The 17,656-nt window shown below is 44.7% G+C and overlaps 1 protein-coding gene and 1 long non-coding RNA gene across 20 annotated transcripts in view; both read left to right on the top strand.

The window, feature by feature from the left end:
* ANKS1B (ankyrin repeat and sterile alpha motif domain containing 1B) overlaps positions 1 to 17,656 on the top strand; it is a 449,942-nt gene that overhangs the window by 275,443 nt on the left and 156,843 nt on the right. The gene's annotated exons all lie outside the window — the stretch shown is intronic.
* Positions 3,865 to 7,822, top strand: LOC135181691 (uncharacterized). Its single transcript, XR_010304972.1, has 3 exons — positions 3,865 to 4,044; positions 4,970 to 5,173; positions 6,029 to 7,822. It is a non-coding gene; the product is annotated as an uncharacterized LOC135181691 (long non-coding RNA).

Below are 17,656 nucleotides of genomic sequence, written 5' to 3'. Positions count from 1 at the left end.
GTTTTGTACTGGTGATTCCAGATGGTTTAGATCTTTTGGCTAGGTCATAGATTTGGATGCCATTGTTTATTGCTGGTATCTTTTCTGGCAAAATGTGATGGAACAGAGGGAGGATCACTGGTGTGCAGGTGGAGCAGGTTACCTTTTTCTATTGATCACAGTATCACAGGATGTTAGGGGTTGGAAGGGACCCAAGGAGATCATTGAGTCCAACTCCCCTGCCAGAGCAGGACCATACAATCTAGCATGGATCATAGAGGAACACATCCAGACAGGCCTTGAAAGTCTCTAGAGAAGGAGACCTCACAAACTCTCTGGGCAGCCTGTTCCAGTCCTCAGGGACCCTTACAGTAAAAAGTTCCCCCTTGTGTTGAGGTGCAACCTCCTGTGCTGCAACTTACATCCATTGCTCCTTGTCCTATCCCAGGGAGCAGTGAGCAGAGCCTGTCCCTGTCTCCTCACCAGCCCTCAGATATTTATAAACGGTTAAATCCCCTTTTAGTCTTCTCTTCTCCAGACTAAAAAGTCCCAGGTTCCACAGCCTCTTCTCATCAGGCAGTGCTCCAGTCCCCTAATCATCCTTGTAGCTCTCTGCTGCACCCTCTCCAGCAGATCCCTGTCCCTCTTAAACTGGGGAGCCCAAAACTGAACACAGTATTCAAGATGAGGTCTCACCAGGGCACATTAGATGGGGAAAAGAACCTCCCTTGATCTGCTGGACACACTCCTCCTAATACACCCCAGGATCCCATTGGCCTTCTTGGCCACAAGGGCACATTGCTGTGCCATGGTTTACTTGTTAGGCACCAGGACCCCCAGGTCCCTCTCCACAGGACTGCTCTATTAAGAATCTCCTTAGGATATAGGTAACAATACAGGAACATTTTAACCATTCCTACTTCAGAGTCATTTCAGTTCAAGAAAAGCCTGGATGAGGCATTTAGTGCTATGGTCTAGATGACTGGATAGGGCTGGATGCTAGGTTGGACTGGATGAGTTTGGAAGTCTCTTCCAACCTGGTTGATTCTATGGTTCTATTATTTCTGGGACAGCTGGCTTGTGTTTATGACAGTCTAGCTCTTTTAATTGAGTTGTATATGAAGCATGCTGATTTGGTTCTTGTTTGATTTGTCCACATTTCTCTAAATTGACTTCAAACTTAGTCATAGGTCTCTAGATATTAAACTGATCAGGCTCTGCTTGCTGGTAGATAGCTGACACTTGCCAGAAAACATCACATCCTTGCCATTTGGTTACTTTTTACTTTCAAGGCTGAGAAAATAAGCTATGTTAGAAGAAATGTTGTGTTTATTATTAAGGAAGCAAGGTGTTTGTTATTATAATAGTTTGGTTTATTAAAACATAGGTAGTTTGGCAATTTGACTTCTTGATTAAGTGTATATTATCCTTGCTACTTTATAGGCACTCTCCAAGGTCAGTGGAGGGAAATGGGCACCTTCCACAACTAATTATTCTGTGCTAAAGTGTTGGTTTATTTTGAGATAGTGCTTTTGACCTCTACTGTTCAAAGGCTACCATATCATAATGCAACCATCCCTGGAGGTGTTCTAGAAAGGACTGGATGAGGCACTTAGTGCCATGGTCTAGTTGACTGGCTAGGGCTGGATGCTAGGTTGGACTGGATGACCTTGGAGGTCTCTTCCAACCTGGTTGATTCTATGATTCTATAAGGAATAAAATTGTCCAAAGAAAACATCCAAACTCTCTGCTACTGAGCTCTCTTCCAGTGAAAAATTCCCTCATTACCTCTGGAAAGTGATCTCTTCTGCAGTGCTTGGGGATTAGAGCAATGTTTGCATCATAGCAGTTACTGAGTGTTGAGTAATATGCCAGAAAACTTCAGAGTTTTGTGACTCAGTAGACCTGAGTGGTGTGGAAATCTTCTGGGCTGATATGGAGGGGAGGATAGGAAACACTTCAGAATGTTTCTGGTCATTCCTATAATCATCTTGAAGTGACCTAGAAGCTTCTTGTTCCTAGGAGTTTCTACTACATGGAATGCATCATCTCTGCTGAGCAGAGAAGTGTTCTTACTAGCAGAAGCAAGCAGCAGCCAGAGGAGTCAGAATCTGCATGCTTTTGGAGGTTAAGTTTTTCAGGGATTTTGATTTGAGACAAGAAGTTTCTTCCTGAAAGATTTGAAAACATCTTATGTCTGAAGCAAAATCCTTGTACTTGGGAAATTCTCTTGGGCACCACAGTTATGGAGATGTTACTGAAACTGGAAATTGACACACACTCTAATGTCCTGCTGCTTGATATGCCTGCCACTTCCATGCTGACAGTATACAACAGGTCTGTGGAAATCCTCTCTCTCTGGCTGGCATTTTCTGCTATCAAGTAGCATTTACACTTTGGAAGCCTGAATTTTCTTCCCATTTTCAGCTGCCCTAAGAACACTGATGAACTAGCAGAGCACATAGCTTTTTAAGGATTGAAGGCATTCATCTGTGCATGGTGAAAGAGTGTAGAGTTGTTAGAATGTTGTGAAGGCTGTTTTCAGCTGATGGACTGAACTGATGGATTTAGGCACTGGAGAGGAGGTGGTGGAGTCACCATCCCTGGGGGTCCTTAAGAAAAGAGAATAGGAGGCTCAGGGCAGAGCTCATTGCTGTCTACAACTACCTGAAGAGAGGCTGTAGCCAGGTGGGGTTGGTCTCTTCTGCCAGGCAAGCAGCAACAGAACAAGGGGACACAGTCTCAAGTTGTGCCAGGGGAGGTCTAGGCTGGGTGTTAGGAGGAAGTTGTTGTCAGAGAGAGTGACTGGCATTGGAATGGGCTGCCCAGGGAGTTGTGGAGTCACTGTCCCTGGAGGTGTTCAAGACAAGCCTGGATGAGGCACTTAGTGCCATGGTCTAGTTGACTGGATAGGGCTGGGTGCTAGGTTGGACTGGCTGATCTTGGAGGTCTCTTCCAACCTGGTTGATTCTATGATTCTCTGAAAAGATTGGATGTGGTGCTTGGTGGCATGGTTGAGCTGATGTGGTGGTGTTAGGCTACAGGCTGGACATGATGATCTCAGAAGTCATTTCCAGCCTGGGTGATTCTGTGACTTTGATAGAGTGTGGTAGCTTAGAGGTTATTTGAAGAAGTTTTCAAGAGGGCTAGTGATGCAGAGGCTGAGTTAGATTGCTTACTGAACATCCTTAGGGATGGGTTGTGGGCTCTGAAATGAAGTGGCATGAGCTGACTGGATCTGGTTAGCAAAACTTTCGTTGTTACTGCCAAAATACAGGTGATGATGTCTTAATTAGCTAAAGGGAATGGGCCCTGGAGCAGGCTGTGAACTGTGCCTCAGAGAGTGCTAATTTGCCAGCACAGGGTGAAGGCTATTCATTAATTAATGTGGATGAGGAGCAATGTGGTGCATGGGGTCTCTCCCTGGCTCCATTCCACAGAGCAGTTTAGCCATAAACAGAGGTAGCCTTTCTGGAGAGAGCAGCTTTTCTCTGCAGGCTTCAGGCTTACTAATGGTCATTGCTGGAACACAAACCCCACGAGGAGAGGCTGAGGGAGCTGGGGGGGTGCAGCCTGCATTAGAGGAGACTCAGGGCAGACCTCGTTGCTGTCTACAACTACCTGGAGGGAGGTTGTAGCCAGGTGGGGTTGGTCTCTTCTCCCAAGCAAACAGCAATAGAACAAGGGGACACAGTCTCAAGTTGTGCCAAGGGAGGTCTAGGCTGGATGTTAGGAGGAAGTTGTTGGCAGAGAGAGTGATTGGCATTGGAATGGGCTGCCCAGGGAGGTGGTGGAGTCACTGTCTCTGAAGGTGTTGAAGCAAAGCCTGGATGAGGCACTTAGTGCCATGGTCTAGTTGACTGGACAGTGCTGGGTGCTAGGTTGGCCTGGATGATCTTGGAGATCTCTTCCAAGCTGCTTGAATCTATGATTCTGTAAAGGCAAGTTGTGATCTAGTTACTTTCCATGGGTTTTTTGTCTGCTTCTCTTGTTTTCCTTTATAACACAACTTGATGGGAGCTCCTCTGCTGGAGAACTGACAGAACCTGGTGCCTGAGATGACAGGTAAAAGACCAGCTTATATCTCATTCTCTTTCATGCAGTCTTTCTGTATTTTTGTTACAAGACAAAGAGAACTTCTGAGCAACCTCAGTAATCTGGTTCTGGGTGTACAGGAGGAAGAAAAAAAAATGCCCTGGCACATAGTCACAAGTCCCATTCCAGAGAGAGAACAAAAAATCAAATTAACTATTTGAATATATGTACAGCAGCTTATCAAATGCAGAACTCTGATGCTCTTCTCTTGGGTGCAATGGGTGAATCAGATTTGCAGCAGTCTGTATTTGTTTTTATGAGAACTATAATTCTTTCTTTTCCTGCTGCACAAAAAGGACTTTTTTTTCCCCAGCAGAGCTTAGAGAAAAACACCAGGAAAACATGAAGCTGCAGCCCCAGACTTTAGCTTTTGTTCAGATTCTGTCCCAGTTTACTCTCCTGTGCCATAGCAGTAAATTCAGGACAATCTGACTCTTTTTACTGGTGGATGGTATACAGCAACAGGTCCTTCCTGATCTAGGATTAGACAAATGCTTACCTCCTGAAGCTTAATTAATTCATTCTGATTCCTTAGCTGGGTTCTGCAACCTGTGACCACTATTTATAGTGGAGATGCTTTCCTTTTGACCAGAAGACCTATTTCCCTGTCAGCAGTGACTGTAGAGAGTGGTCATACTAAAATCCTCAGCTAACCAGAAGATGCAGTGGCTCTCACATCCTGGAGGAGCATCACTACACAACTTCTCACTTTGATTATTCCAAGCATTTGTCAGCTGTTGTTCAGAAGCTGATCACAGCAGCAAGAAGTGATGGGGCAGAGTACTAAGGCCTGTCCTGAGTTTGAAACCCAAAAGCAGCTCTGTGATAGGCTGAAACATCTGCTGCTGCTTCTCAAATTATCTGAACTAGATGGTGAAGTTTTTTGCATTTGCAGAGCCTACCACCTTCTTGAACAGCACCAAAGAACAACCTCCTGTACAATGAAGGGAGGGCAGGTACTAGAGAAAGCATGCACAAAGCTGACCAAGACAAACAGCACACCGGATCTGGAGGGGGAAGAACAGCTCTGGATCTGCAGGAGAACTTTCCTATGAGAAGTGAAACTGAGGCATGGAAAGAATTTAAGCCTCCAGACAAGGTATTTTGCTTTTTCATGTCACAGCTCCTATGAGTGCAAGGGTTTTGTGGGGACAGATGCTCTATGTTGTAACTTCAGCAGACAGCATCCAGGACACGATAGAGACATTAATGATAAAACATACATCTGTCATTTACAGTCTTCTGTCTAGACCATTTCTTTGCTTTACATTTCACTTCAAGAAGCTCCTGAGTTTTTGAGACGCATCTCTGCTGTAAGAAGTAGGCTGGCCTCCAAAGTCCAAACTCCAGTCTCATTGCCACTGTAAAAGAGACATGATTTGCAGAATGTTGAGTATTCCAGAGAAGAAAGAGAGAACATTCAATCTGTGTACTAGAAAGCAACAAGCTTGCTTAGTTGTTTGTGCCCTGTTTACTACTAATGAGTTGACCCAAATGCTGGGACGGTGGCGCTGTGGCAGAGTTGCCTGTCCTGTTTTCAGTCTGTCATTGCTTAGTTGGCCACCTCAACTTAGCCAATTCTTTTTTTCACTGTCCTGATTTTTGTTTATTGAATTCACTATACTGAAAGCTAAAGCTTTACAAGGCCAAGAGGTCTCCCACATCTTCTGTAACACGCTAATCGGTGCAAAGAGGACCTCCTAGATTAGAGCTGAGTGTGCAGCTTTGCATTCTCTACTGCTGCAGTTCTGATTTGCTCCTATAAAAAGGAGCATTTCCATAGAGATTATTTTTCAATACTAATGCTGAGGTCCTCAAAGGATCTGAATTACTCTTGCTGCACTGCCAACATCTCTTTCACATATCACATCTCTAAACTTGAGGAGGAGTGGGGTACACAGTATCACTTCTAACCCACTCACACCTTTCTTTTTTCTTTTTTATTTCCCCCAAGCTGTTGTGGCTGAGAGGGAGAAGATACACATGGTCACACAACAGAAGGGGGCCAGAGGAGAGGGCAGCTGCCAAGCAACTCAACTTTGGGAAGAGCAGAAGACTGAGAGACTGTGTCTTGGTCCTCCTATACAAGGAATCACGAAGATAGCCTAAGCTGTGAAAGCCCAGGAGAATAAGGAAGGGAAAAAGAGTAAGCAGGAATAGGATATGAACAGCTTTGACTTTGCAAAAGATTGCAAATAATAATTTCAGCTGGAAAAGGCAATTAAAGTCATCAAGTCCAACCATTATCTGCTTTCAACAAGTCTGGTGCTAAACTGTGTCCCTTAGCACCACATTTATGCATCTTCAAAACAGCAATGAAAAATAACTAACAAACCCAAACAAACAAAAACCACAGGAAAATAAAGGTCAATAACAACAAAAAGGAATACTGCAGAAGAAAGTAAGATAGAGGAAATAATCTCCTAGGATTGTTGTTTTGAAGAACAAAGACACTTGTCCAAACGCTTAGCCCGGTTGGCAATTGTATTGTCAGTGTCCCTGGTCAAGAGTGTTGTGCATCAAATCTGAATTAGCAGAGAAGCAGAGCATCTCTCAACCTGTTTTCCAACAAAATATGCAAAGCTAACATGCATAACAATCTCTTCTTGAGCAATGTGTGATACTGCTTGGCTATCCTGGCTCTGCTTTTTGAGACTAAAGAGCTTTGAGAAACCTCCTGGAGGCAAAGTCTTGCAAGCTCCTGTAATGCTTCCTTATTTGCTTCTCTCGTTAGAAACAAAACAAGCAACAAACCTCTTTCTCTCCTGCTTTCCTATAACACAGTGTCTGTGTTTTTAGACAACCAAGCTGCTATAAAATATTTAGCTGTTTTGCTTTTAGAGAGTGGCATCCATGCTTGTTTGCACACTCTGCTTTTCTGCCAAGATGCCAGTCTGAAGTGGCATTCTCCTTCTTGTTTACTGCATACCCAGCATAGTACAGCAGGCCTTTCTTCAAGGAATAAAAGTACCTCTTTCAAGATGGCCTGAACTTTGAGTTCTTAGTAACCTCATTCAGCTGTGTTGCAGGGAAGGTAAGCCCAGACTCACTCTTTTTGTCTGAGTTATGTCAGGACAGTAACAAAAGGAGTCACAGTTTTGCTACCAGTGAGCAAAGACTAGTTTTTCTCTGAAGCCATTTCTTCATTTCTGTAGCCTTTCATGTTACCCTTCTGTCTTAGAATCATAGACTGTCAGGGGTTGCAAGGGACCTCCAAAGCACATGTGGCCCAGCCCCCCTGCCAGAGCAGGATCACCTAGAGCAGATCACACCGCAACGCATCCAGACAGCTCTTGAGTATCTCCAGAGAGGGAGACTCCACAGCCTCCCTGGGCAGCCTGTTCCAGTGCTCTGTCATCCTCACAGGGAAAAAAATCTTCTTCAGGTTTACACAGAACCTCCTATGCCTCTTGCCTTGGAGAAGTAAGAGTGAATGAGGAAAAGTAACCCAGAGACAAATATTCCTGTTGCTCTCTACAGCCACTGGTGAATCATGAGACAGGGCAGCTGGGAATTTAGACATTCACCTTTTGCAGCAATTAACATCCAATTTGTCCATCAGTAAGTACCATCTTGGCAGTGCATTGCATTGCCTCTCTCTCCCTTTTAATCCAAAACTGCTCCACCTGTACGAGATACCTGACATCATGTATCCTCTTCCTGCATTACTCTGTCTCTCAGGGTGTTCTCAGAGTCATCTACTTGAATTATGAAAGTGAATTTTAAAATTGCAGGCACTGGAGTAAAGATTATTCAAATAAATTGTTTTTAATGACTACTAATGCAGCTGTTCCACCTTTCAGCTGGATGTAATTGTGTTTTATAGACTTGAGGGAGAGCAGCCTCCCCACAGCTTCTTGGGTGGAGAGGGAAAACATTTTCAAACCCTACTGTGGACCATCAGCCCCAAAGTTCAAAAAGAAGTCCTGGCTCTCAGAACAACTTTTCTCCTTCCTCTGGAGCACCTCTCAAAGAGATTTCTTCACAGGTCTTTCTCAAAGCACTATCACATTAGCCATTTGTTATTGATTAGGTGAAGAAATATTAGCACATCTCTACTGTAGAGGTTGCTTTTCTCACTTAGGTTCCTTTCTGTCTCTAGTGACTACCCAGCAAGAGGAAACTGCATTAGTGGAGGTTAAGTGATCCATGGCCAGACCACTTCAGTGATTGTAGGTCTAAAGGCATGTTGTTGGGTTGATGGAGTATGTCTGCTTCAGGTTTATGTTATGATTTAAGGCTTCTTGCTAAATTAACAGCTTTAAAGGTTACAAATAACTTTTCTGCACTTTATCAAACTCAACTACTATTTTCTTTTGCTGCTTCATGATCTGTTCTCATAGAAGTCTGTGACCTATTGTTTATCTAAATAATGCATATTGATTATTGCAACTAATCAATGACTTTGTCTTTCTGGTTTTTTCCTTGTAATTGTTAGAAAGCTAAAGGAGAGGGGAAAATCTTGCAATAAGCTCACTGGCACAAAGTTAATCTGCTTAAGCTTATATTATAATTTAAGTCATGCAGCAGTTCACAGATCACAGAATGTTAGGGGTTGGAAAAGATCATCTAGACCAACCCCCCTGCCAGAGCAGGACCACCTAGAGTAGGCCACACAGGAACAAATCCAGGTGGGTTTTGAATGTCTCCATAGAAGGAGACTTGACAACCTCTTTGGGCAGCCTGTATAAGTGCTCTGTCACCTTCAGTGGCAACATTTTTCCTTATGTTCATGTGGAACCTCCTATGCCTGGTCACCATGGCACCCACCTCATTCAGCAGCAGGCCAGCATTGTCTCCTGTATTAGCTTTGGCTGCAAAGTATTTAAAGAAGCCATTTCCATTGTCCTTGGCCTCTCTTGCAAGGTTTAATTCCAAGGAGATCTTTCCTAGTTGCCTCTGACAGCAGTCTTCTATTCATGGAATCATAGAATCAACCAGGTGGGAAGAGACCTCCAAGATCATGCAGTCCAACCTATCCCCCAGCCCTATCCAGTCAACCAGACCATGGCACTAAGTGCCTCATCCAGGCTTTGCTTGAACACCTCCAGGGACAGTGCCTCCACCACCTCCCTGGGCAGCCCATTCCAATGCCAATCACTCTCTCTGGGAAGAACTTCCTCCTAACATCCAGCCTAGACCTCCCCTGCCACAACTTGAGACTGTGTCCCCTTCTTCTGTTGCTGGTTGCCTGGGAGAAGAGACCAACCCCACCTAGCTACAGCCTCCCTTCAGGTAGTTGTAGACAGCAATGAGGTCTGCCCTGAGCCTCCTCTTTTCCAGGCTACACACCCGCAGCTCCCTCAGCCTCTCCTCATAGGGTTTGTGTTCCTTCCAAGTGACCATCTCCTCCTTCCATGATCTGTAGATCATCTTCCTCCCCTTGAATTTGCCCAGCACTTCCCTGCTGTAACAGTGCTGAACTCTTTAAAACAAAGACATAAAAATGCCAGACTGTGTAAGAATCACTGATTGTATTCTGTCATACCTAAAACAGAGATGTAAATAACATAGCTGTGAGGAAGGATGTGAACACTGCCTGCTATGAGCCATATATTCTTGCTTTAAAGTATTTTTAAGCTTGCTTCACCAGCATGGTATCTCATACTACTGATGACAACAAGAAGTTTCAAGTAATTCCTGCTGAATAATAGATTTAATTAGTTGTAGCTCTCTTGCTGCATGTGATTGTGTCATGAACATCTTCTTTTCTCAAACGTATTCATGAGCTAATTCCTCTGAGTGACTTTTAGTGTATATATTGTTCACAACTCCACCATTCTGAAATTCAACACCTAAGATGTTTTAAAGAGCTTTGGTTGGGTGGATGAGTCATAGAGTAATTTTCCATTCCAGGACTGGCTGAAAGAAGCTTAATCCTTTTCTTTTTTTTTTTTTTTTTCTTTTTTGCCTAGTCATATTTACATGATCAAAATTTGCTATGTTCTTATTCTCTAATGCTAATGAAATGTTCCTTTCTGTGGACTGTTCTGCCTTTTGACTCCTTTGCCTGAATAGACACAAAATTATCATAGCATCAGACAGGGTTGAAAGGAACCACAAGGATCATAGAATCATCCAGGTTGGAAGAGACCTCCAAGATCATCCAGGACAACCTAGCACCCAGCCCTGTCCAATCAACCAGACCATGGCACTAAATGCCTCATCCAGGCTTTTCCTGAGCACCTCCAGGGACGGCGACTTCACCACCTCCCTGGGCAGCCCATTTCAAAGGCAAATCACACTCTCTGTGAAGAATTTCCTTCTAACATCCAGCCTAGATCTCCCCAAGAACAACTTGAGACTGTGGCCCCTTGTTCTGTTGCTGGTTGTCTGGGAGAAGAGACCCACCTCACCTGGCTACAACATCCAGTTCCAACCTCCTGCCATGGGCAGGGGCACCTTACCCCAGATCAGGATTAATTAGCACTTTCAGGTTCTTCAGGTGATCACAAACCTGATCTTCATTTATGATGGGCAGTTCTTCCTTCCAGTCCCTGCCATCATCTTCCACATGGGTGGGAATGGGCTGCCTGGGGAGGTGGTGGGGGCACTGTCCCTGGAGGTCTTCAAGAAAAGACTGGATGAGGCACTTGGTGCCATGGTCTGGTTGACTGGCTAGGGCTGGGGGATAGATTGGACTTCATGATCTTGGAGGTCTCTCCAACCTGGTTGATTCTATGGAGGCCTTTGCAGTGAAGACTGAGGTAAAGAAGTTGTTGAGAACCTCAGCCTTTTCCATGTCACTTGTGACATGAATTGTATTCATGTTGGGTCCAAACACAGCCACAGTACAGTCAGCATTTTCTCCAAGTAACTCTTTCTGGGAAGTCTACTCAGCTAGATATATCTCTTTTTAACTGGCTATTTCAAGTGACTTTATGACTAGAGTTATTTAGATCTTGGGAAGGAGGGAGGGTAGAAAAGGTAATTTGCAATTCTTAGGTATTTTGTGCTGTGCTTTAGTGTTGCTTAGTGTTGGAGTTTGTATAATCAACGCAGAATAGTAGCCAAAAATATCTGCTTGCAGCTATATACTCAGTTTTGCATTCACAGCTTGCCTCCTCTGATACTGCTGAAGGAACCAGCCCTTGAACTAACACTTGATTCTAGAATAGACTTGAGAGGTATATATGTTAATCCAACTTCAAGTCCTAGAACTAAATAAGAAGTGCCTTTCTGACATGTGAGTAATTATATGTAGTGGTTAAAAATGAAAGCTCTGAGCCACCAATACCCCAAGGCAGCTGTTCTGTTTTGCTGATACATCATAGTGAATTAAGCTGGTCACTTTTGGCCTGCTCACCTAATTCACATACTCCCTAATGGAATGAAATACTTTAGTACATTTTGGTTGACCTGTCCTTCACCTCTAATAATTTGCAGAAGAGACAGAAACAAGCAAAATCAATTGGTTACATAGTGCATGGTTGTGTACTGCTTAGCCTAAAAGAAAGGTATTCATGGGAATATATTCATTAATGGAGACTCCTATCTCTGATGTCATTAGGGCACATCCAGGGTGGCATTCCATATCATGGACTAACCAGAAGTAACCAAGTTTATCAGATATACTTTGGGATCAATTCAAAATCCATGACATACTTAAATTGTTGGCAAACTTGAAATGTGTAAGAACTGTGATTGCCACTGTGGCTCTTCCTGCGCCGTGGTAACTAACCAGAGGAAAAGCCAGGGAAAGACCTCACCTGCAAAGACAGAGCTGGGCTACTTCAGGCTGGAGAAGAGAAGGTTCTGGAGAGACCTAATAGTGATCTTTCAGTACCTGAAGTGGGCTACAAGAAGGGGAGACAGACTGTTTGCAAAGGCCTGTGGTGACAGGACAAGGGAAAATGGCTTCAAAATAGAGAAAAATAGATTTAGATTGGCTGTTAGGAACAAGTTCTTTGCCTTGAGGGTAGTGGAACACTGGAATGGGTTTCCCAGGGAGGTGGCTGAGGTCTCATCCTGGGAGGTATTCATAGAACCATAGACTGGTCTGGGTTGGAAGGGACCTCCAAAATCCAACCCTCTCTGCAGTCAGCAGGGGCATCCTCAACTAGATCAGGTTGCCCAGAGCCCTGTTGAGCCTCACCTTGAATATCTCCAGGTAATACTCAACAGGGCTTTCAACAGGGCTTTCATCAGTCTGTTCTGGTGGAGAAAGTGCCTGCTCACTGCAGAGGGGATTGGACTACATGAGCTTTGGAGGTCCCTTCCAACCCAGACCATTCTACAGTTGTATGAGATTGCATCTATTTTACAGCAAGCTTGAAGTGTCTCATGAAACTAATTCAACTCAGCCTAATGTTTTGTAAGTTTGCTACATCAGGAATGTCAATTCTTACACCTTAATTGCAATGATCCTAAAGACTCTTTTCATGGAGCATTTTTGGGGCTACTGTTACCTTAAACAATATCAGTCAGGTTTACAGCAGTTGGTGTATTTTGATCTCCGTTTTCATTCACTTCTGTAGTCCTAGGTAGAAATTAACACTGTGTTTCCAAACCACACTGCTTGTAGTTATATATTCTCTTTGCAAAGCAACTGGCTGCTGGAGAGCAGCCAGACAGAGAGGGATCTGGGGGTGCTGATTGATACCCACCTGAACATGAGCCAGCAGTGTGCCCAGGTGGCCAAGAGAGCCAGTGGCATCCTGGCCTGCATCAGGAATGGTGTGGTCAGCAGGAGCAGGGAGGTCATTCTGCCCCTGTACTCTGCACTGGTTAGACCACACCTTGAGTACTGTGTTCAGTTCTGGGCCCCCCAGTTTAGGAGGGACATTGAGATGCTTGAACGTGTCCAGAGAAGGGCGACGAGGCTGGGGAGAGGCCTTGAGCACAGCCCTACGAGGAGAGGCTGAGGGAGCTGGGATTGGTTAGCCTGGAGAAGAGGAGGCTCAGGGGTGACCTTATTGCTGTCTACAACTACCTGAGGGGTGGTTGTGGCCAGGGGGAGGTTGCTCTCTTCTCTCAGGTGGCCAGCACCAGAACGAGAGGACACAGCCTCAGGCTGCGCCAGGGGAGATTTAGGCTGGAGGTGAGGAGAAAGTTCTTCACTGAGAGAGTCATTGGACACTGGAATGGGCTGCCCGGGGAGGTGGTGGAGTCGCCGTCCCTGGGGCTGTTCAAGGCAGGATTGGACGTGGCACTTGGTGCCATGGTCTGGCCTTGAGCTCTGTGGTAAAGGGTTGGACTTGATGATCTGTGAGGTCTCTTCCAACCCTGATGATACTGTGATACTGTGAACTATTTCTCAAGTGTTGTTCTGAAACTACAGAAAGGCAACCAAGGGCAGAGTATGGTTTGAGTTTCCAGAAAGTACCATCCCTCTCTCATCTGTATATCTTAATTGCCTGGGTTTTAAAGCAGTTAGCAGATGCTCCTTCTGGCAGCCTTTCACAAAACTATGAAGCTAATCCCAGTAAATACATTACTCTCTTAAATATCCAACAGACACAATTAAAGGCATGTTATTTTTCCAGAGCTGTTCCAGTGCTTAGAACAGGTAAACACTCTGACAACAAACACCATCTCCAGAACAAGATGAGCTTTGTAGAAATGTGCTTAAAGCAATCTGCAACACTCTTAGCAAGCAAAAAGGGTAACTAAAGCTTTCTTCTTCTCTAATGCTGTAAAGTCATTTAACAAAGTAAGCAGAAGGATATCCCTTATGTTTTATGATGGCTTGTTCTTCTGCCTTTTCTTCACGCAGAGGGACAACCATACCTTACATAGGATCCCAGCAGGAAAAACCCTAGACATTCCTGGAAGCCCTGCCATCTGTTGGAGCATAGCAGAATGGGAGCTCTCAGATATATAGGAGGTTTTGGTCCATCATCTCTTCTACACTTTCTGTAACGAACAGAAGATAACACACAGCCCTCCATTTGAATTTTGGGTAAGCCTCTTTAACATACTTCTTATACGAGGATGTTGCTGGCTTACCTGAGGCCCTCTGAGATCACCAGTTTGTGATCATCATTATTTTATGGAGTAAAAATGAAGTAGTGAGGCTGTAGCAAACTAACTGGCACCAGCAGAACGTAGGGTTTGTGATTTGTTTCCAGGTGTGACCTTCATATCCTTAGCTAAAGATCATAGCTCAGGAGGGATGGAAAGGTTATTTCCTGAGCGAATGGCTTTGCAGAGAGAGTATCCCACTGCTGATTCTTTCATGAGTAGAGCAGCTTTATCCAATATTCCTGGCCTCCCACAAAAATACTCAGTGTCTGCTGCTTTTCTCCCTTATCATAGACTCATAGAATCTACCAGGTTGGAAGAGACCTCCAAGATCATCCAGTCCAACCTAGCACCCAGCCCTGTCCAGTCAACCAGACCATGGCACTAAGTGCCTCATCCAATCTTTGCTTGAACACCTCCAAGGACAGCAACTCCACCACCTCCCTGGGCAGCCCATTCCAATGCCAATCACTCTCTCTGCCAACAACTTCCTCCTAACATCCAGCCTAGACCTCCTCTGGCACAGCTTGAGACTGTGTCCCCTTGTTCTGTTGCTGCTTGCCTGGCAGAAGAGACCAACCCCACCTGGCTACAGCCTCTCTTCAGGTAGTTGTAGACAGCAATGAGGTCTGCCCTGAGCCTCCTCTTCTGCAGGCTGCACACCCCCAGCTCCCTCAGCCTCTCCTCACAGGGTTGTGCTCCAGGCCCCTCACCAGCTCCATCACCCTTTTCTGGACACAGTCCAGCACCTCAACAGCTCTTGAATTGAGTGGCCCAGAACTGGACACAGCACTCAAGGTGTGGCCTGACCAGTGCTGAGCACAGGGGCAGAATAATCTCCCTTGTCCTACCAGCCACACTATTCCTGATCCAGCCCAGGGTGCCATTGGCTCTCTTGGCCACCTGGGCACACTGCTGGCTCATCTTCAGCTACTCTCTACCAGTACCCCCAGGTCCCTTTCTGCCTGGCTGCTCTCAGCCACTCTGTCCCTAGCCTGTAGCTGCTGCTTGGGGTTGTTGTGGCCAAAGTGCAGAACCCTGCACTTGGCCTTGTTAAATCTCATCCCATTGGTCTCTGCCCACCCAAAGGCAGAACAGATAGAAGAGGCAGGTCATAGGACACAAAAGTATTTCCTGTGCAGTCCTTTTCGCTCCACTACTTTGGAGAGATTATCATAGCTATGGGGCTTGAGAGGTATGGTGTATGTGGTATGAAGGAACATGCAGATTAAACATCATCCTCTGGCAAGCAACACAGTGAAACAGGAGCAGAAAGGTCACCATAGACAGCATCGGGGTGGATTGTGACAAGGAAGAAATGGAGATGAATGATTAGTCTTAGATTCAAGACTCTCAGATGTGTCTTGCAGTAGAGTAATCATCGTTGCAAAGGTGATTAAAATAGCAAGCTTAGTCATGTTGTCTCCACTAATCTGGAGCTGGAACATTATTATGCAGCACTTGTTCACATATGTAGTGCATGAAGGCAGAATTTTGAAACAGTACATCCCATTCTGCTTATGAGTCAAGCAGAGATTATGGAACACCCATTTAATTGCCTCTGTAATGCCACAGCTGCAGTATGTGTATTTCTGCATTCAGATACTAGAAGCTCCTTCCCTAGCTGTTTTAGCTTGTTTTTACCTTCATTCCCTGCACTTCTCTCTTAAAGCTACCCAAGGCCTACAGTGAAAAATGGCTTTCTGCAGTCTTCCAGAGGAAGGTGTCACTTGCACCCAGCTGGTCTGCAGTAAATCAGAAACTTTCAACATTTCCTCCTAAAAGGGAAAAAAGCTTTTTCCTCTCTCTGAAGGAAACATTGCTGGCATTCTTACCAGACCACAGACACTAAACTGCTGATGAAATCTTTCTAGATAATTTTAATCCAATTTTACTTCAGAGTTGCACTACCAAATCTACCCAAACATCTCTTGTAACTCATGGAACTAATTTCTCTGAGTCTTTAATCAGATGCAAGGTCTGAAGATTCCTTCATGTCGCCTGCGTAGTGTAAGATCTGCACTACCACACTTTGCATTAGTTGTGGTTTATCCTTTTATTTTTCACATCAGATTTAGTAAAAGATTCTTCCTTCGTGATAGCTCCTGGCCAGAGGGGATTCAAGCCTGCTTCTTCTCCTTGGAAAGGCAAGGTGACTGAATATCCTGCAGAACATCCTCTGAGAAAGCTAAGGAAATAATGAAGTATCAGAAGAGATCACATCCAAATGTCTCCAAGCTCAGTAAATGATCCCACATTGCACCTTTTTTATCCACTTTATGCTCATATTCTATCTTGCAGATGGAACCTGATTTAAAAAAAGAGAAGGCATGGCAGTCATTGAACTGAAAATATTATCATAAATCACTTATTTAGAATGTGAGGATGAGAATGTTATCTTTGATTCTTTAGATTTGTGAACTGAGAGTTATCTCCAAATCAGAAGGAAGTAATTGACATTAGTCCTGAGGGGGAGAGGAAATCTATTCAAATAGAAGAAGTAGACAACAGGAATAGGTACCTTTTCCCAAGTTCAGTAAGTTCCTTTTCCCAAGTTCAATAGGTTCCTTTTCCCAAGTGCAATAGGTTCCTTTTCCCAAGTTCAATGTGTTCCTTTTCCCAAGTTCAATGTGTTCCTTTTCCCAAGTTCAATAGGTTCCTTTTCCCAAGTGCAATAGGTTCCTTTTCCCAAGTTCAATATGTTCCTTTTCCCAAGTTCAGTAGGTACCTTTTCCCAAGTTCAATGTGTTCCTTTTCCCAAGTTCAATAGGTTCCTTTTCCCAAGTTCAATAGGTACCTTTTCCCAAGTTCAATATGTTCCTTTTCCCAAGTTCAATATGTTCCTTTTCCCAAGTTCAATAGGTACCTTTTCCCAAGTTCAGTACTTCCATTTCTTGATCAAGGTAATGTGGAACATAATAGAGACACAAAGATGATTAAGGGAATGGAACATATCTCTTATGAGGAGAAACTTAAGGAGCTGGGGCTGTGCTGCTTGAAGAAGAGGAGACTGAGAGGTGACCTCATCAATGTTTATCAATATGTGCAGGGTGAGTGCCAGGAGGCTGCAGCCAGGCTCTGCTGGGTGATGCCCAATGACAGGACAGGAGGCAATGGGTGGAAGCTGAGACATAGGAAGTTTCATTTAAACATGAGGAGGAATTTTTCCCTGTGAGGGTGACAGAACCCTGGAACAGGCTGCCATGGGGGGTTGTGGAGTCTCCCTCTCTGGAGGTATTCAAAACCTGCCTGGATGTGTTCCTGTGTGATCTGGTCTAGGTGATCCTGCTCTGGCTGGGTGGTTGGACTGGATGAGCTATGGAGGCCCCTTCCAGCCCCTGACATTCTGTGATTGTGTGATAATCTTGGAGCTGCAGCCTTTGATGTCAGTGGTGTTGTGAAGCCCTAGGGTGTTTATAAGAGACAGCAGCAGTTTATAAGAAGCAATACAGCTGCATTATTGCACTCTTCTTGCTTTAATTTGCTCTGCCAAGAAGTTGTGTGTTTGACAAGGCACAGCCCCACTCTGCTGTGACTGTGATGCTGCTGGTCACACATCTACTGTGTGCCGAACGGTGCTGCATAGCTGTAGCTGGAAAGGTTTCTTTTGTGATCAAAA

This window comes from Pogoniulus pusillus, chromosome 15 (assembly GCF_015220805.1).
Source record: "Pogoniulus pusillus isolate bPogPus1 chromosome 15, bPogPus1.pri, whole genome shotgun sequence".
In the NCBI taxonomy this organism is placed as follows: Eukaryota; Metazoa; Chordata; class Aves; order Piciformes; family Lybiidae; genus Pogoniulus; species Pogoniulus pusillus.
The sequence above is the reverse complement of the archived record's forward strand: the minus strand, read 5'-3'. Positions and strand labels throughout refer to the sequence as shown.